The sequence below is a fragment of the Zonotrichia albicollis genome, unplaced genomic scaffold (assembly GCF_047830755.1).
Source record: "Zonotrichia albicollis isolate bZonAlb1 unplaced genomic scaffold, bZonAlb1.hap1 Scaffold_83, whole genome shotgun sequence".
NCBI classification, from domain to species: domain Eukaryota; kingdom Metazoa; phylum Chordata; class Aves; order Passeriformes; family Passerellidae; genus Zonotrichia; species Zonotrichia albicollis.
The window spans coordinates 4,713,997-4,733,907 of record NW_027428460.1 but is presented as its reverse complement, the minus strand read 5'-3'; the positions used below and the strand labels follow the sequence as shown (position 1 = coordinate 4,733,907).

General features: G+C 52.4%; 2 long non-coding RNA genes across 2 annotated transcripts; one reads left to right on the top strand and one right to left on the bottom strand.

Moving 5' to 3' along the window:
* Nucleotides 1-229: 229 nt before the first annotated feature.
* On the bottom strand, nt 230-3,349 carry LOC141728072 (uncharacterized). Its single transcript, XR_012578757.1, has 3 exons — nt 3,173-3,349; nt 1,494-1,610; nt 230-411 (listed from the first exon to the last, which is right to left on the bottom strand). It is a non-coding gene; the product is annotated as an uncharacterized LOC141728072 (long non-coding RNA).
* An 11,994-nt stretch (nt 3,350-15,343) lies between these two features.
* On the top strand, nt 15,344-18,442 carry LOC141728071 (uncharacterized). The gene is made up of 3 exons (XR_012578756.1): nt 15,344-15,575; nt 17,138-17,254; nt 18,336-18,442. It is a non-coding gene; the product is annotated as an uncharacterized LOC141728071 (long non-coding RNA).
* The last annotated feature ends 1,469 nt before the right edge of the window (nt 18,443-19,911 follow it).

Genomic DNA, 19,911 nt, shown 5'->3' with positions numbered 1-19,911 from the left:
GGCTCCTTCAGCAGGAGGATGGCAAAGGGCAATTTTGGGCCTCTGTGTCCCCAGCCTTCCTCCCATGGTTTTAGCAATGGCAGCTGCACTCCAGCTCACCCCAGCAGCTTCAGCGAGGGTATTTGTGTTGGCTTAGCGCACATCAGGACTCCCAGTCCACCACTCCCAGCACCTTGCAATGACAGCACGACCTGGACACTGAGGTATTTTGCTGGAGGCAAGCCTGTCACAAACACACTACCTCTTCAAACTTCATGTGAAACAGAAAGGAAAAGAGCAGGAAAAGGCTACCTTTGGGCGAGTCTCACTCCTGTCTAGAAATGGGCCAATTCTGGGCAGAATACTCCCCCCAGTGCTGGCCTCCTTCTTCCTGCTGAGAAACTTCTCCCTCTGGAACTTAGAGGGAAGCAGCTGAAAGGCAAAAGTAAACCAGCTAGAGCCTCAGAGTTGTGCTTGTTCAGAAAGGCTTTTCTTGAACAAGTGGCACTGGTGAATAACTTGTTATCACAGCCACCAGGACATTCCTGGAAGCCCTGGGAGTTTCCTGCTGAAATACTTAGCATCAGTGAATTAATAATACAGAGTGGAACACACACACTCCAGCCATATGGCTCTGTCCCATTGGCTTCTCCATGATTGGATGGGACATGGTTGGGGATTTCTGCTCTTTGGGCATTTGTTTCCTCTCACGTTTCATTGGATTGAGGCAGTGACCTTTCCAGAGAATGGGGAGGAGCTCTCAGAACTGCCTGAACTCCATCCCTGCACAACGCTCAGAACTCACAGCAAGGAGATATCACTGCTGGATGAGTCCAAGAGATGCAAGAAAGGAACACTGTACCAAGAGTGAGGTGCACAGGAATGTGTCCAGGTTTTAGTTCTCCCTGTTAATTGTTTTCTCTGTCTGGGCTGACAGAGCCCTCCACAGAAGAAATCAGAGGCATCTCCTTGACAGAGCCTCAGCAGTGGGGCATCTTCAGCCAAGTGAGCTGCAGACAGCAAGGGACCTTTGTGGCCCTGGCTCCAGCGCTGCCTGCAGGGCTGCATCTGTGCCCACACAGGAGCTGGGAGAGAATAGCTGCTTTGGGAGCTCTTCCAGCTGAGACCAGCCATGGCTCTCGAGGCTTTGGGCAGAGTTTGAGCTTCCCCCGCCCACATGCCCAGGTGCCCAAGGGCAGGATGGTCAGAGCAGCACGGGTGAGTGCCCAGCCTGACAGAAGGAATTCCTGTGGCAAAGGGAAAGGGACAGAACACATGCTCAGGGCTTCAGCTGTACATTGGTTTCACTCGGCTCTGCTGGCACAGCCAGGCAAGACACAGCTGAAGCATCCCACAGTGTTCCCTATTGCACCAGGACAGCCCCAGACACAGCAGCACAGCACAAAGGGCTGGGGAGGGGCTCTGCAGCTTCACAGCACTGCTGGACAACAGGGGCAGGGAGAGCAGGGACACCAGGGCAGTGCCAGCCCTAACACAGCCCCGTGGGTACTCACAGCATTAGGCTTCAGCCCTTCCCTGGACAAAAGACGAGGTGTTGGTGTCTTCTTTGGCAATCCAGACGCCATTTCCAAGGGACGGTGTCGCAGATGAGCGACAATGCCTCAACAGAACTGGAAGGAGCAACAATGGAACTCTGAAAATCCACAACCCAATTCATGGCAGATTCAAGGCATATTCTGGTGCTAAAAATGTTACATTACTTGAAAGTAGCTAAGTGCTTGTTTGGTGTAAGTAGCTAGTATAGTTAGGCCTCTGGTTGGACTTTATTTGAACTATAGGGCTACCTTGTGCAATTCAAAGTTAGATCATACTGAAACCTGGAGCTAAAAATCTGAACATTAATAACAGTTTGAACAGACAAAGCCGTAGCTTAAATATTACTCAAAACTAGCTAGAGTGGGCCTCCTCTTCTTTAGGCTAGAGCACCCTTGCTCTCTCAGCTGCTCCTCACAGCTGAGAGACTCATGAGAGACTGGAATGTTATGGCTAATGGCTTAAATATCATTCTAAAGGACTTTCTGCCCATTGTGACAAAACTGTATAAAGAAGCTGCAACCACCCAAGCCCACCCTTCCCTGAAAATGCCTCCTGACTGGAACTTGGCACTGTGAGTTAAGCTGCCTAAGGGAACTTGAGACAAGATCAAGGTGACACTATTGTCCCATTAGCTCAGGTCTGGGGAGAAGTAAACAAGGCTGAGGAGAAAAACCTATCCACAACAAAGCCAAACCCAGCAGCTGTCCTGAAAATCAGCTCTGTCTCCGTTCAGGCTGGGGAAGTCACAGCCACAGACTCTTCTGCCGAGGCCAGGTTTGCACACAAACCTCCCAGCAAAGACCTCCACAGTGCCTCCAGACCCATTCCTGAGGCCTCGCACCAGACGACTGCAGGGCATGCAAAGTAACACAACAAATCTGAAAATCCAGAACCCAACTCATGGCAGACTCAAAGGACATACGGGTGCCAAAGATTTTATATTGTTTGAAAGTAGCAAGAGACAGAGTCCAACTTGCCCCACTCCTGGGAGGTACCTGGGCAAGATATCACCTTGCCCAAATCTGCATTAATCCATTGGAGACTTACATTTTGCCAGACCTCACCACAGAAAAGACCAGAAGAGGATTTAATGGTAGGCCAATGGGATCCATGGAATGGTGATATTTTCTACTAAATCTCTCTCTGTCACTCTTTCTCCTCCCCCCCTTCCCAATCTCCATCACCCTCCCACTTTTTCTTTTCTTTCTCTCTCTTTCTCCCTCACATTTACTGTTCCATCAAATCCAGACCATTGACTGTTCCATCAAATCCAGACCATTGACTTTGGCATATGGTCTCGTTTGCACCTCAATATAGAGGCATCTCCCTAAAAATTTTAAAACCCAGATGATAAAAACCCACTGCAACTTGAACAGAACTCGCTCACCTTCAAGCAACTTAAGCAGTTACTAGAGGAAAAAAATGTATAGACTACTATCTTTAGAAAATGTTGCATTTCTTCAGTAAAAAAAAGCACAGTCAGTAGTCCATTTATTGTTCATCCTCTCACGTGTACATGTCACTGAACTACTGCGCCAGAAGACTGGCATGATCACATCCTCTATTTCCCTTTGGCATTCTCTTTCAGAGCACAGATGAAACAAAACCAAAAAGTTCAACTTTAGTCGGTCTTTACCTTCAAATGAAATTCAGGACTCCCTAGCAGACACCAGTGTTCTGCACGCTGCGGAGCTTTTCGCAGAGGCCAATGCTCTGCACCTTCAGCAATTCTCTACGCCGACAATTGCCCTGGCCAATGGCCCGGGGCAGCCGCCTGCAGGAGCCCAGGCTGCGCACACCCAGCCAGGGCCGCGCTCTCAGGCAACTGAGGCCGCGCCGCTGTCACAGACGCTGAGGGCCCGGGCGCGGTTACCGAGCAACCGCGGCACCGAGGGCGGGCCCGGGCCGGGCCGCAGGGATTTGCAAAGGAGATTGGCACTGCAGCGACTGACTGCAGTTTGGGGCTTCCCAAGAGTCTTTCTGGAACTAATGAAAAGTTAAAATGTGGAGACAAAGGCACCTATGCCAGGTCTGTACAGTGCCCTTTGCAGCACTGGTATCCGACCCTGGCTGGAACAGCAGGAGGGGCTGAGGCAGCAGGGAAGGGGGCTCAGCCTGGAGTAAAGGAGGCTCAGGGGGGACCTTCTGGCTCTGCACAACTCCCTGACAGGAGGGGACGAGAGGCTGCTGCAAGTTCAGGCAGCGCCGCAGCCGCGTGGCTCCCCCTCCCCTCCCCCGCTCCGCCTCTTCCTCCCTCCCTCCTCCTCCTCCTCCTCCTCCGCAGCCCTCGCAGCCGCCGGGAGGGGCGGGGATGGAGCCGGGACAGGTCGGAACGCAGAGAGGCCTGGGGGGATGCCAGGACTGGGAGTGACTGGGCTATACTGGGATCATCCTGGGAGCAGCTCCTGGGTGACTGAGTTCTACTGGGATCATCCTGGGATCACACTGGCAATGAGGAGGAGCAGCGCGATGACTCCAGCGCTGGCGCTGAGGGCGCTCCTGGGGGGCCAGGGGGGACTGGCACCCCCGGCACCGGGACCCTGAACCGCCAATGCCAGCACCGGGACCCCTGAATCCCCCTGTTCTGGACATCAGGACCCTCTGCTCCCCTTTTCCCGGCCATCCCATGGCTCCCAGCCTCCAGACTTGGCATAGGCTTGACTCTGGGACAACCTGGAACACCTTGGTCTCCCATTCCTGCCTTTCCCAGGCACACCTTTCTGCAAAACCAGAGACCCCCTGAACTCCCCCTTTCCGAACATCCCGGGTGTCCCCACTCTGGTCCCCCCTTTTTGGGAAACCCTGGACTCCCCTTTCCTGGGCTCAAGGACCCCCTGGAACTCCCTTCTACCTCTCCACGTCCCTGCCCCCCCCCCCCCATTTTCATGACCCTGAGACCCCCCTGGCACCCCCATTCCTGAGAACCCAGATGCCCTTTTACCCCTTTGCTCAGTATGGAGACTCCCCTACACCCCTGTATCCGGCACCAACTCAACCTTTTCCCAGCCCCTTCTTCGCTTTTTAGAAGCACAAGACTACTCTTTCTCTGTTCGAACTTCTCATGGGATTACAGCTATTTTAACATCTGCTTACTTTAACATAAAGCCTTTACTTGATATCAATTTGAACACTTTCATCTCCTTATAGTTTTATGTGTTATGAAGAAAAAGAGTATTTTCTTGTTGTTTGGAAAATTAATCCACATCTCCAGAGGTTTATGTCCACAAAGGAGACAGAGGAGTCCTTTCTGGCTTTATTCCAATAAAGGGAGAGGCCATGGGGCATTCCCCTGAGATCTCTTGAATTTTTGGAGGATGCAGCCTTCTTTTTATCCTAATTTCCACAATATCCTGGCCACATTTCCCTTCTCTCTTTCCCCTTGGCTGAGGTGCTTGAGAGGTACAGATGCCCTGATACGCCTGTCCCTGAAGATTTCCCAAAGATTTCCCTCTAATGTATAACCCTCCCTTTTAGTTTTTAATTCTTACAGAATTTAGGGGTTTTTCTTCCCCATTGTTTCTTTCATTTCTCAATGGCTTATTTCGTTAATCAGCAAACCTAAAGTGTATTTGTAAAAGCAAATCTCTTTTTCCATTCATCGATCAGTGGAATCCTTCCCATTCTTTCTTTTATCTTCCAGAGTTAGTTTTATCTACGAGTAGACCCACAGATTGTTAGTAAAAACAAATCCACTATTCCTCTCCTTTACAGCTTACAAGAAGATTTCAGCTCTAGAAACAAAGCATCTTCTCAGCCCTCTCATCTAAGACTCAACTTCTTCTTTATTGACTTTAGTGTCTTCATGTTGTTTTTTATATACTTGCATTTTGTTCTTTTCTCTCACTCAGAAGAAGACTGAAGTACTGAAAAACTTCACATCACGCATGAGGCCTACCTAACCCACCAATAACTTGTAACAGAAAGCTGTGGCTCAGTTGTGTTCAGATCAGCTTTATAGTTAGTGTTTAGTTTTCTACACCAGCCACAGAAGTCTCTGGTCTCAGCCATGCTAAGAAGAAGAAGAAGCAGCAGCCTGACAGCGAGATCTTCACAGCCACAGCCAGCCCTGCTCTGGCTAAAGCTCCGCAGCCTCCCCTGTCTCCTTGCCCGGCAGCTGCTGAAGCCCAGCCCGGCCAAACCAGAGCCCATGGAGAGAGAAGCCAGCAAGCAGCCCAGAAAAGAGAAAAGAAGCCCAGCCTGCAGCAAGACTGTCAGCCCTGCCCAGCCCAGCCCAGCCGCAGAGCAGAAGCCAAAACCCAGTAGCTCCCTGCCGACCAACAAAGAAAAAAAAGTTTCTGTGTTTTTTCGTCTTTAACATGTGTGTTTCACAAAAGCGTGTCTTTGCTTTTCAGTAGCTCAACAGACTGTCAGATACACAAAAAACTTTGCATCACTTCCCTAAATTTCCTCCCACTCCAAAGCATAACACAGAGCCGCTGGGAGCAACTGGGATCAGACTGGGAGCAACTGGGAGCAACCAGGACCATACTAGGAGCAACTGGGATCATCATGAGATCAGAGTAGGCTCATACAGAGAGGGACTGGGTCTGTGCTAGAGGCAACTGGGATCACATTGGGAGGAAATGGGGACATGCTGGGGACAAATGGGATCATAGTGGGAGCAACTGGCACCACACTGAGGGTGACTGGGATCCTGCTGGAATCATACTGGAAGTGATTGGGAGCAGGCTGAGGGCAACTGGGACCATGCTGGGGCAACTGGGATATACAGGAAGTGACAGGAATCATGTTGGAGGTGACTGGGAGTGGTTATGAGCAACTGGAATAATGCTAGAAACTACTGGGAGCAACTGGGAGTGAGTGGAAACACATGAAGGACAACTGGGATATACTGAGGGAAACCAGGAGTGACTGGGATCACAGAGGAAGCTTAAAGTTACTGGAATAATACTGGGAGTATCTGGGAGTGACTGGAATCATACTGGGGGCAAATGGCACTGTACTGAGAGTGACTGGGTTCATATTGGAATCATACTGGGAAGGACTGGGACCATACTGGGAGTGCCTGGAACTATGGTAGGGATGAATGGGAACAGCTGGGACTGTGCTGGGACCATGCTGGGATCATACTGGGATCATACTGGGATCATACTGGGAATGACTGGGATGATACTGGGATCACACTGAGTGTAACTGGAAGTGACTGGGACCATACTGGGTGTGACTGGGAGCCACAGGGCCCATGCTGGGAGTGACCTGGGGGGAACTGGGGGAACTGGCCCAGCTGGGGCTCAGGGTTGTTCTCCCCCAGGGCTGCCCTGGCTCCTACTGCCCACCCCCAGCCCCACAGAGCCGAGGGACAGGGGACAGCTGAGGGACAGGGGACAGGGGCAGGGACGTGGAGAGGTAGAAGGGAGTTCCAGGGGGTCCTTGAGCCCAGGACATGGGAGTCCAGGGTTTCCCAAAAAGGGGGGACCAGGGTGGGGACACTCGGGATGTTCGGGAAGGGGGAGTTCAGGGGGTCTCTGGTTTTGCAGAAAAGTGGGGCTGGGGGATGGGAAAGGCAGGAATGGGGATTCAAGGTGCTCCAGGGCATCCTAGGGTGACGCCCATGGCAAGTCTGGAGGCTGGGAGCCATGGGATGGCCGGGAAAAGGGGAGCAGAGGGTCCTGATGTCCAGAATGGGGGATTCAGGGGGTGCCTGTGCAGGATGAGGGGAGCTGGGGGTTCCCGGTGCCGGGGGTCCCACTCCCCCCTGGCCCCCCAGGAGCGCCCCCAGCCCCAGCGCTGGAGCCATCGCGCTGCTCCTCCTCACTGCCAGTGTGATCCCAGGATGATCCCAGTAGAACTCAGTCACCCAGGAGCTGCTCCCAGGATGATCCCAGTTGCTCCCAGTCATTCTTTATTATGATGCAATTTGCCCCGGCACAGTTCCAGTTGGTCTCAGTTGCTCCCCCTTTGATCCAGTGTGTTCCCAGTTCTTCCAGTTCCCCAAGTAACTCGCAGTGTGATGCCAGTCTCTCCCAGCAGGGCCACAGTCATTCACACTTGCCCCCAATTGCCCCCAGCATGGTCCCAGCTTCCCGCAGCACGCTCCCAGTGGCTCCCAGTTGCTCCTAGTCCGGTCCCAGTCAACACCTGCATGGTCTCAGGCACTCCCAGTATATCCCAGCTGCCCTGAACATTCTCATAGTCATTGCTAGGCACTCCCAGTTACCTCAGCATGGTTCAGCTGCCCCCAGTTTTATCCCAGTCACTGCCAGGACATCCCAATTGTCACTAGCATGCATCCTGTCATTCCCAGTTTCTCCTAGTTCCTCCCACTGTGTACACAGAGAGCTCCCAGCATGGGCCTGGTAGCTCCCAGTAACCCCAGTGTCACGATCCGTCCTTATGAACGGGTTTCGTGATCGTTCATGGATTGATCTCAGGGTGCAAAAAACCGACACAGTACAGGGGGATTTGCAGTAATAATCAAAACAAATGCTCCTTTATTGAATGACCACAGCAAAATGCGATAGAGGGATTAAGGGAAAGAAAAATACAGAGAAAGAGAGAGAAAAGAGAGAGAGAGGGGGATATAGCTACCAAATGTAAAGATGAAGTCCTTTGGTCCAGTCCAGTCGAGGATCCGCCTGTTACGTCAGGGAGATCTCAGAGGCGCAGTTCATCTGGACCCCAATTATACCCTTTTTCAATGGGGGAAGGGAGAATGAATTTTGCAACCGAATCAAAGGTAGTTTTGGGGAAAGAATGGTGTTTCGAAAGGGTACACACAGTCCACGTTCGGCAGTGGGCGCGAGCCATTGTTTTCGTGGTCCAATGCTCACACCTGCAACATCCATCTTGCTTTGGTCAGCTTGCCTCTCCCCACACAACTCCCCCGGGTTGGGGGTCTCAGTCCCAGTCCTTGGAAAGTATAAGAGGGGGCCTTCTCACATGGGGGTTTGATGTCTCGGTCGCTTGATGAAGAGGCTTCTTACATCTCCGTCTGTGTGTCATGGTGGTTGCAAACGAGTGAGAGGGGTCTTCTGCAGGGTTCCACCACTCAGGAGAAGTCCAGCCAGACCGAGAGGTGGGGCAGCTTCCAAGGCTGTTGATGCAAAAAGGGCACGGTGCCCCCTTCTTCTCATTGGGCTCAGTGTAGCATACAGCAAACAACACCTGTGGAAACAGTAGCTTAGCAATGCTCCCAGGTCTCAGGGCCTTGTGGTATATGACTTTCTCCTACAGAGGAGACGGGGGGATCTTCTCTTCAGTGGTCCTCAAATGACAATCATGAGGCAGATGAGGGCAAATTCGGACAGACTCTTACATCTGCTCAAGGGGAGGTCTCTGTCCCTGTCACTCCCTTGCTCTCCCCCCCTTTTCTCTTTCTTTCCATCTCTCTCTCTACCTCACATTTACTGTTCAATAAAATCCACTTTGGATTTGGTCTCGTTAGCGCCTTAATTGGGGCTGAGACATCTCTCTAACAATTTTCTTAACCAGATTGTGACATGATTTTGGCACAGTGAGTTCAGGGCACTGTTGTCTGTCCCTAAGTGCCTTTGACAACAGCATGGTTCCCATCCTCTGAGGAGGTTTGTGGCTCTCGCTGGAGGAACTCTTGGAAACTTGGACACAGCTTCCTCTGAGCAACTTACGGGAGAGCTGATGAGGAAAATGGCTGTTGTGGGTGGCCAGTGAAAAGAAAATATTTTGTTGTCCTTCCTTGAAAAGTGTGTTAAAATCATTGGGGGAAAGGGAGCAAATGTTACCAGCGAGACTGACAAGGTTCATTCACCCGACGGTGAGGAACATAAGGTTGCTGAAAGTCCTACAAGAAGCCCAGCTCAAGTACCTAAATTCCTGAATATCTCCTGAATTCCCAGGCTTGGGTTCTTTGCCAAATGTGAGAATCATTTTTCTCTTGATCCCTGTCACCTTTGTGACAGCTACACAGAGCTTCCCCTTCCTTTTAATAATCTGTATTGGGCCAAATGTTCTCTTTTCTTCTATCAGAACATGCCAGCAGCTGAGCTGGAGCTGTGCAGGAAGCAATGAATATTGGAATTGCCACATCACTGCTTGGATTGTCGGTTTATTCATATTTGGGGTTTGTTTGCATTTCCATCACAAGTTATTTGTGGGAAGAGCAAATATTCTTCAAAGTGATTTATGCAGAGTTAAGTTTGATTTCTGCCAAGTTTATTTTGTCCAGTGCCCAGGAGATGCTCAAGGGGTCTCTGTGTCTCTCGCCCTGGGGGATGCTTGGGAGGGGCTTGGGAGGGTTTTCCTGTCCCTGTCACCCCAGGCCATTCCCCAGGGAACAATAAAACCTCGCTGAAAGTGTAGCAAATTTTGCAAAAGTGGCAGTTAATTGAACAGTCAGTGCTACCTTGAGAGCTCAGTAACAAATCAAGGTGGCCCAAGGTAATTATGGGGCTCTGTGGACACCTAAAGTAGAATGTATAGGAAATGGCAGGTATTGAAGGGAAGAACTTGATTTGTCTTCTCCAAGAGTCTTGCGGACATTGGCAGGAGAAATTATGTAATTGTCTTCTTTATGGACTGTCAAGCTGACATAAAACCTGACTTGGAGGAAAATGTCCAAAGGCTTCACCCACAGAGACTTTTTGCCCGAACTCCTGAGAAGAAAGGATTCTGTGCCCCAACAACCCCATAGTTCAGCCAGGGGCTCATGCACAGCCCCCCTGGCAAAGGCTGATCCCAATGGATGCTCCAAACCAGGCTGAGGGTTTGCAGCAGTGGGGGAACTGTCTCAGATGTGACGCACATCTTAAACTGATCAAAAGAAAAACAATGAGGCTGTACTCTCCTGGGAGAACTCTGAGCACTTTATGGGAATTAAAAGGACTATAAAAGGGCTGGAGGTGGACTTTGTACAAGGGCTTGGCATGGAAACGGTGTCACAATGACAGAGGGGAGTGATAGGTGGGATATTGGGAAGAAATTCTTCCCTGTGAGCACGGTGATGCCCTTACAGAGCCTGCCCCATTCCTGGAAGTGTCCAAGACCAGCTTAGATGGGATCTTGCAGCAACCAGGTCTAGTGGAAAATGTTCCTTTACCTGTCCCTGACAGGGGGTGAAACGAGATGATTTTTTAGGTCCCTTCCAGCCCATGCCATTCCAAGACTCCATCAATCTATGACTTCATGGGACCCACTGGCTTCCAGGAGTGGAGTGGGATGCGTTGCCTGGCAACAGGAGTTGTGTTGAGGAGGGGCCTGCTGGTCCTGCAAGGGATTTGGAAAGAGAAGGAGCCTGCTGGTTGCTCGTCCTTTTTATCATTGCCTTGCTCATTGCTTCTATCAACCCTTTTGTTCGCCCTGTTTGTCATCCATTTTGCTCATCCCTGACAGACCCAACTGGGCAGAAGGCTTGTGACAAATCAGGGACAGAGTGTGTGCAGACAGGGGGAGAGGAGTGTGCTCCTACATCCTGGGGTGTGCCCCAACCTTGCTGTGGTGTCATGGGTTCCTTTCTGTGCTGAAAGATGCTGTCCCAGTCTCTGGAGAAGCTGCAGAAGGAGAAAGCAGATCAGCAGGACATGATGGCTGCAATGGACATGGTACAGTCTAAGGGGCCTCTGTGCCAGCCCAGGGCTTCCCGGGCAGGGTGACAAATGCCCCTTGTCCTTTGGGGGCTGGGTGGCAGAAATTGTCCCCTTGGGAGGGGGAATTTCCTGAGCTCATGGGGTCCCTCACCCTTCACATGTTGGGACCAAGCTCACCAGGGTGATGGGGCAAATGGGGCCACAGCAGCCTGAAAGGGGCGTGATGGCCTGCAGGAAGCACTCCTCCCTCTGCCCCTCACATGCTGGCCCTGCCTGGCATTCCTCATCCCTTTCCCTGCTGCTGTCCTGCCGTTCCCCTCTGCTAGAAGGCAGACAAAGCTGCCTTGGACAGCAAAGTCGATTGCAGCCAGTTTGAAGAGAACATGGAGGAGCTGGATGAGAGAATGCAGGAGTTGCAGAGTCAGATTTCAGGCCAGGAGCAGCACTGGAACAATATGCAGCAGCAGTTCAGCAATGCAATTGAAGACAAGGTGAGGGGTATTTCGTCCCCACCATGAGGAACTGGCACCTTTGGGACTTGACAGCCTGCGGCAGCATCCCTCTGAGGATCCCCCTCCAGGCTTTTCCCTGGAGAGCTCCATGTCACATCCTGGAGCAGCTGGCTGAGGCTGTGCACCTGTTCACAGCTGGATCGCCTGGAGCTGAAGACTTTTCGTAAACACCTGGAGGACTCCTGGAACAGGAACATGGAGGAACTCGAGGATAGGCTGTTGCGTGAAAACGCCGCTGGGATTAAGAAGTGAGTGTGATGGAGATTCTGATGGCTTTGAGAATGGAGATGGGAACTGCTCCTCTCAGGCAGGGCTGTCACACACTATGCCCCTGAGCTGGGCCGTGCCCTGCCCTCCTGGCTGTGCACACGGGGGGACTTTGGTGCCAGAGAGGGGCTGAAAGCAGTGCAGGGGCTGCTTGAGATGGTGGCATGTGTGCCTGTGCCCTTCACCTGGCATCAGCCAGCACCTTGGGGATGGGGAGAAACAGGCTCAACAGCCCACGGTTCACCCTGCAATGGCCGTGACCCTGTGCAGTGACCTGCCCAACAGCACTTGTCCCTTCATCTCTGCACTGCCACATTCCGAGCTCATTTGTCAGCTCCCTCCTCCCCTTCCTTTCTGCGGGGCAGCGTTAGGGGCCGGCCCAGGGGCTTTCCTCCCGCACAGCCGGCAGCCCCTTGCCCACAGCTCCCTGGCGGGAGCCAGAGCTGCTTTCCAGCCGGGCAGCTCGGCCGTGTCCCGCAGCCCGGGCCGGCTCCTGCCCACTGCCGGCGAGGCCCGGCGGCTGGGCCCGGCCATCCCGGGCCAGAGCAGCTCCTTGGCCGGGGGAACACAGCCGGACATGGGGGGACACACAGCAACACAAAGGGGACACACGGCGGGCACCGTTTCCCGTGTCCCCATTGCTGCAGAGCAGCGCCGTGTGCGGGGCTGGCACAGACCCCGGCACAAAGGAATGTCTGTGCTGTCACCGGAGAAAGGACACGGCAGGGGTGCTGCTCACGGATGAAGGTGGTCGGGGCTCTCTGACCTTCTCACACCTGCGGAGGTCGGGGCAGTCTCTGGCCCTCTCAGCCCTGCTGTGACCCCACCCAAACATCATCGGGGTCAGAGGGACAGAGACACCCCCAAACCCCCAGAAGGGCCGAACCTGGGTTTAGTTTGGGGCTGAGGATTTAGGAAGGGGCTGGAATTGGGGCTGGGGTTGGAGTTGGGGCTGAGATTTGGATTAGAGCTGGGATTGGGGTTAAGGCTAGACATAGGATTGGTTTTGGGCTGGGGTTGGGTTTAGGTCTGGGGCTAGACAAGTTTGGAATTGGGATGTGATTAAATACAGAACTGTGAGTGTGTCTAAACATGGAGTGAGATTGAGACCAGGATCAGGGTCAGGTTTGGGACTGAGCTCACCCAGAGCGGTACAGAGGGGATGTCACTGCAGGATGTCCCTGGCATCATCCCAGCCCTCCTCAGGCACCTGGGGAAGCTGGGTGCTCCAAGATCCAGGTGATCGCACACTGCCCCTCCATACCAGGTGAGCATTCCCTGAGGGCAGCCCTGACTGTGACCCTTGGGGCTCTGGGATCAGCCCTCATATCCCTGTGGGAGCAGCTGCAGACAGGATGAGAGATTTTCCCCCCCACTTCCCTGTGGAAAGATGAAGCCCAGCTGCCCTTTCCTTCTGGTGCCTCCTCCTCTCCTCAGCTAAAGATGTCAAACGCCCCAGGAGCAGGAAAATCCCCATTTCCTGTTTCCTTGTGGCTGCAGCTTGGAACACCCACCCAGAATTAAGGATTTTCTGACAGCCCTGCTGAATGACACTGGGAAGAGATTTGTGAGAAAGGGAGGAAATTGTATTTCAACAGTAAATAAAAGGAGCAAAATTATTTCTTTCTGTCACATTTGTTTTCACTCAGTTGCACTTCTGGCCCCAGGCCAGAGAAAAGCGTGGGGCTGGGGGCTGGGAGAGGCGTGGGGCTGGGAAAAGGTTGCGTTTGGTGCTCGATGAAGAGATGAAGGGGGGTCTGGGTTCTCAGGAATGGGGGTGCCAGGGGGGTCTCAGGGTCATGAAAATGGGGGGGGGGCAGGGACGTGGAGAGGTAGAAGGGAGTTCCAGGGGCTCCTTGAGCCCAGGAAAGGGGAGTCCAGGGTTTCCCAAAAAGGGGGGACCAGAGTGGGGACAGCCGGGATGTTCGGAAAGGGGGAGTTCAGGGTGTCTCTGGTTTTGCAGAAAGGTGTGCCTGGGAAAGGCAGGAATGGGAGACCAAGGCGTTCCAGGTTGTCCCAGAGTCAAGCCTATGCCAAGTCTGGAGGCTGGGAGCCATGGGATGGCCGGGAAAAGGGGAGCAGAGGGTCCTGATGTCCAGAACAGGGGGATTCAGGGGTCCCGGTGCTGGCATTGGCGGTTCAGGGTCCCGGTGCCGGGGGTGCCAGTCCCCCCTGGCCCCCCAGGAGCGCCCTCAGCGCCAGCGCTGGAGTCATCGCGCTGCTCCTCCTCACTGCCAGTGTGATCCCAGGATGATCCCAGTAGAACTCAGTCACCCAGTGAAACAACCAGGGCCAGGAGACTTCTTCTCCTTTTTAATGCCTTTATTAAAAGTGATCAGCTCAGGATTGGGCGTCCCGGCACGGCCGCAGTCCCCGTCGCGTCTCCCAGGGCGACTCAGAGGAGGAGGATATGCGCAGCTCTGTCCACCATGGGCAGAGCTGGAGGATCCAGTCCTCGCGCAAGCCTTTTAGGGCTTGGTGTCCCCGTCAGGTATTGTCCCTCCTCCCCCAGTCGGCTCAGTCTCTTAGCCGGAGACGACTCCCTTGGTCAGGGCGAGAGGGACTCCGCATCTCTGCAGGCTCAGCACTCGGCTCCTCACGTCTAGACATCACTCCAGTCTCTCAACTCTTATTTGGCTCGTTGTTTTTGGGGTTTTCTCGTTGCATTTCGAGTCGGGGTCCCACAAAGCATTCTGGACTTTGGAGTCACTTTGCATAACCCCCCCCCCACCCTCTCAGATGTCTTCCCTATGCTGGAAGAGAGCACTGCCTCGGGGGAAGGGTCCACCGCACCCAGCCAGGCTTTTTACTAATACAAAAGAAGAGATAAGCCTTAACGACCCGGTATTACAATAACAAAGCACTAAGAATCCTGGCAGAGACCGATCTGGCTGCTTCTGTGTAACTCTTTCTCACAAAAAAAAATATTAACCGATTTTTTGTTCATAACACCCAGCAGCTGCTCCCAGGATGATCCCAGTACAGCCCAGTCACTCCCAGTCCTGGCATTCCCCCCAGGCCTCTCTGCCTTCCGACCTGTCCCGGCTCCATCCCCGCCCCTCCCGGGGGCCGCGAGGGCTGCGGGAGTGGAGGAGGAGGAGGAGGAGGGAGGGAGGAAGAGGCGGAGCGGGGGAGGAGAGGGGGAGCCGCGCGGCTGCGGCGCTGCCTGAACTTGCAGCAGCCTCTCGTCCCCTCCTGTCAGGGAGTTGTGCAGAGCCAGAAGGTCCCCCCTGAGCCTCCTTTACTCCAGGCTGAGCCCCCTTCCCTGCTGCCTCAGCCCCTCCTGCTGTTCCAGCCAGGGTCGGATACTAGTGCTGCAAAGGGCACTGTACAGACCTGGCATAGGTGCCTTTGTCTCCACATTTTAACTTTTCATTAGTTCCAGAAAGACTCTTTGGAAGCCCCAAACTGCAGTCAGTCGCTGCAGTGCCAATCTCCTTTGCAAATCCCTGCGGCCCGGCCCGGCCCCGCCCGGGCCCGCCCTCGGTGCCGCGGTTGCCCGGTAACCGCGCCCGGGCCCTCAGCGTCTGTGACAGCGGCGCGGCCTCAGTTGCCTGAGAGCGCGGCCCTGGCTGGGTGTGCGCAGCCTGGGCTCCTGCAGGCGGCTGCACCGGGCCATTGGCCAGGGCAATTGTCGGCGTAGAGAATTGCTGAAGGTGCAGAGCATTGGCCTCTGCGAAAAGCTCCGCAGCGTGCAGAACATTGGTGTCTGCTAGGGAGTCCTGAATTTCATTTGAAGGTAAAGACTGACTAAAGTTGAACTTTTTGGTTTTGTTTCATCTGTGCTCTGAAAGAGAATGCCAAAGGGAAATAGAGGATGTGATCATGCCAGTCTTCTGGCGCAGTAGTTCAGTGACATGTACACGTGAGAGGATGAACAATAAATGGACAACTGATTGTGCTTTTTTTTACTGAAGAAATGCAACATTTTCTAAAGATAGTAGTCTATACATTTTTTTCCTATAGTAACTGCTTAAGTTGCTTAAAGGTGAGCGAGTTCTGTTCAAGTTGCAGTGGGTTTTATCATCTGGGTTTTAAAATTTTTAAGGGAGATGCCTCTATATTGAGGTGCAAACGAGACCATATGCCAAAGTCAGTGGTCTGGATTTGATGGAACAGTCAATGGTCTGGATTTGATGGAACAGTAAATGTGAGGGAGAAAGAGAGAGAAAGAAAAGAAAAAGTGGGAGGGTGATGGAGATTGGGAAGGGGGGGAGGAGAAAGAGTGACAGAGAGAGATTTAGTAGAAAATATCACCATTCCATGGATCCCATTGGCCTACCATTAAATCCTCTTCTGGTCTTTTCTGTGGTGAGGTCTGGCAAAATGTAAGTCTCCAATGGATTAATGCAGATTTGGGCAAGGTGATATCTTGCCCAGGTACCTCCCAGGAGTGGGGCAAGTTGGACTCTGTCTCTTGCTACTTTCAAACAATATAAAATCTTTGGCACCCGTATGTCCTTTGAGTCTGCCATGAGTTGGGTTCTGGATTTTCAGATTTGTTGTGTTACTTTGCATGCCCTGCAGTCGTCTGGTGCGAGGCCTCAGGAATGGGTCTGGAGGCACTGTGGAGGTCTTTGCTGGGAGGTTTGTGTGCAAACCTGGCCTCGGCAGAAGAGTCTGTGGCTGTGACTTCCCCAGCCTGAACGGAGACAGAGCTGATTTTCAGGACAGCTGCTGGGTTTGGCTTTGTTGTGGATAGGTTTTTCTCCTCAGCCTTGTTTACTTCTCCCCAGACCTGAGCTAATGGGACAATAGTGTCACCTTGATCTTGTCTCAAGTTCCCTTAGGCAGCTTAACTCACAGTGCCAAGTTCCAGTCAGGAGGCATTTTCAGGGAAGGGTGGGCTTGGGTGGTTGCAGCTTCTTTATACAGTTTTGTCACAATGGGCAGAAAGTCCTTTAGAATGATATTTAAGCCATTAGCCATAACATTCCAGTCTCTCATGAGTCTCTCAGCTGTGAGGAGCAGCTGAGAGAGCAAGGGTGCTCTAGCCTAAAGAAGAGGAGGCCCACTCTAGCTAGTTTTGAGTAATATTTAAGCTACGGCTTTGTCTGTTCAAACTGTTATTAATGTTCAGATTTTTAGCTCCAGGTTTCAGTATGATCTAACTTTGAATTGCACAAGGTAGCCCTATAGTTCAAATAAAGTCCAACTAGAGGCCTAACTATACTAGCTACTTACACCAAACGAGCACTTAGCTACTTTCAAGTAATGTAACATTTTTAGCAGCAGAATATGCCTTGAATCTGCCATGAATTGGGTTGTGGATTTTCAGAGTTCCATTGTTGCTCCTTCCAGTTTTGTTGAGGCATTGTCGCTCACCTGCGACACCGTCCCTTGGAAATGGCGTCTGGATTGCCAAAGAAGACACCAACACCTCGTCTTTTGTCCAGGGAAGGGCTGAAGCCTAATGCTGTGAGTACCCACTGGGCTTTGTTAGGGCTGGCACTGCCCTGGTGTCCCTGCTCTCCCTGCCCCTGTTGTCCAGCAGTGCTGTGAAGCTGCAGAGCCCCTCCCCAGCCCTTTGTGCCGTGCTGCTGTGTCTGGGGCTGTCCTGGTGCAATAGGGAACACTGTGGGATGCTTCAGCTGTGTCTTGCCTGGCTGTGCCAGCAGAGCTGAGTGAAACCAATGTACAGCTGAAGCCCTGAGCATGTGTTCTGTCCCTTCCCCTTTGCCACAGGAATTCCTTCTGTCAGGCTGGGCACTCACCTGTGCTGCTCTGACCATCCTGCCCTTGGGCACCTGGGCATGTGGGCGGGGGAAGCTCAAACTCTGTCCAAAGCCTTGAGAGCCACGTCTGGTCCCAGCTGGAAGAGCTCCCAAAGCAGCTGTTCTCTCCCAGCTCCTGTGTGGGCACAGATGCAGCCCTGCAGGCAGCGCTGGAGCCAGGGCCACAAAGGTCCCTTGCTGTCTGCAGCTCACTTGGCTGAAGATGCCCCACTGCTGAGGCTCTGTCAAGGAGATGCCTCTGATTTCTTCTGTGGAGGGCTCTGTCAGCCCAGACAGAGAAAACAATTAACAGGGAGAACTAAAACCTGGACACATTCCTGTGCACCTCACTCTTGGTAAAGTGTTCCTTTCTTGCATCTCTGGGACTCATCCAGCAGCGATATCTCCTTGCTGTGAGTTCTGAGCGTTGTGCAGGGATGGAGTTCAGGCACTTCTGAGAGCTCCTCCCCATTCTCTGGAAAGGTCACTGCTTCAATCCAATGAAACGTGAGAGGAAACAAATGCCCAAAGAGCAGAAATCCCCAACCATGTCCCATCCAATCATGGAGAAGCCAATGGGACAGAGCCATATGGCTGGAGTGTGTGTGTTCCACTCTGTATTATTAATTCACTGATGCTAAGTATTTCAGCAGAAACTCCCAGGGCTTCCAGGACTGTCCTAGTGGCTGTGATCACAAGTTATTCACCAGTGCCACTTGTTCAAGAAAAGCCTTTCTGAACAAGCACAACTCTGAGGCTCTAGCTGGTTTACTTTTGCCTTTCAGCTGCTTCCCTCTAAGTTCCAGAGGGAGAAGTTTCTCAGCAGGAAGAAGGAGGCCAGCACTGGGGGGAGTATTCTGCCCAGAATTGGCCCATTTCTAGACAGGAGTGAGACTCGCCCAAAGGTAGCCTTTTCCTGCTCTTTTCCTTTCTGTTTCACATGAAGTTTGAAGAGGGTGTGTGTTTGTGACAGGCTTGCCTCCAGCAAAATACCTCAGTGTCCAGGTCGTGCTGTCATTGCAAGGTGCTGGGAGTGGTGGACTGGGAGTCCTGATGTGCACTAAGCCAACACAAATACCCTCTGCTGAAGCTGCTGGGGTGAGCTGGAGTGCAGCTGCCATTGCTAAAACAATGGGAGGAAGGCTGGGGACACAGAGGCCCAAAATTGCCCTTTGCCATTCTCCTGCTGAAGGAGTCACCTCTTGCTTTGGTGTGGTCAACATCAAATGCTCGGGGCCACAGGATTCCCTCCAGAGTGGCAGCGTTGGCCTTTGAAGGCCAAGGGTCTGCAGGAATTACTTCAGTCTGAACAAAACAAATTGCATTACTGCTTTGGGCTGGAACAATGTGTTGGACCTCGAGGGGGTGCTGGATTTTGCAGGCTGCCAGATGTACAGGGGACTGGCCCTGGGCAGAGGGGAATGGATGTGCTTTATCTGGATCGGTGCCTACTCAGAGGTGTGTTTAAAGCTGCTTTTCTGGCAGGAGTAGCTCGGTATAAAGCACAGTCCAAAGGGGTAGGTGACTGAGGTGGGCTGTTGAGCAGGAAATTGGAAGCAAGAGACATGGAACACAATCCAGGTAAAGGATTGTCCTGAAGGGGAGCCTTGGGAACACCTTAGGGAAGGGCACAGCTAAGGGCCAGTGTGCTGCAGCCACTCCCTTCAGCAGAATGTGTCAGCTGTGAAGTCACAGAGGAGACCTGCTTGTGTCTCTGCAGTGACAGCAGTGTGGCTGGAGAAGGCAGACAAAGCAGGGCAGAGTTTTCTCCAAGCAATGTCTCTGCTGCAGAAGCATTTGCTGTTGTTGTGTCATTCCAGATGTGCCTCTACAATGGCATGAAATAAGATCGCAGTAATGATAAGAAAGCACCCATTTAAAGGCCATTGAAAAAGGAGATACCAACTCTATTTTTACCCAGGTTGCTGAGAAAATAACTGAAACTTATCCTCATTCAGCATTCACCTCACTTGTGTTTTTATTTTCAGCTCATTTGTCTTTTTATTTTTGCCTTTTCCTCTCTTTGGAACACACTAACTTTTAAATACAATGAAAAGGAACAAAATCATCAAAGCAAAAGAAAAGTGTTTCTTTGTAAGGATTCAGCTGAGCTGGGGATGTCTCCCTCCCTGAGAGCCAAGCACACACACACACCCTCTGAGAAAATGGCAATCTTTGTATCCCCTTTGTACCCGGCTGGGGCGGTCCCTGTGCCCTTTGCCGTTGGATGGGCACTCAGGAGCTTCCATTCTCTACTGAGCACCAACTTTTCTGTGCCCTCCCTTCTCGTCCTCCTTCCTTTTGGTCAGGTCTTCAACCCTGTCCCTCTCACTGTGACACTCAACAAACCAGCCTGAACAA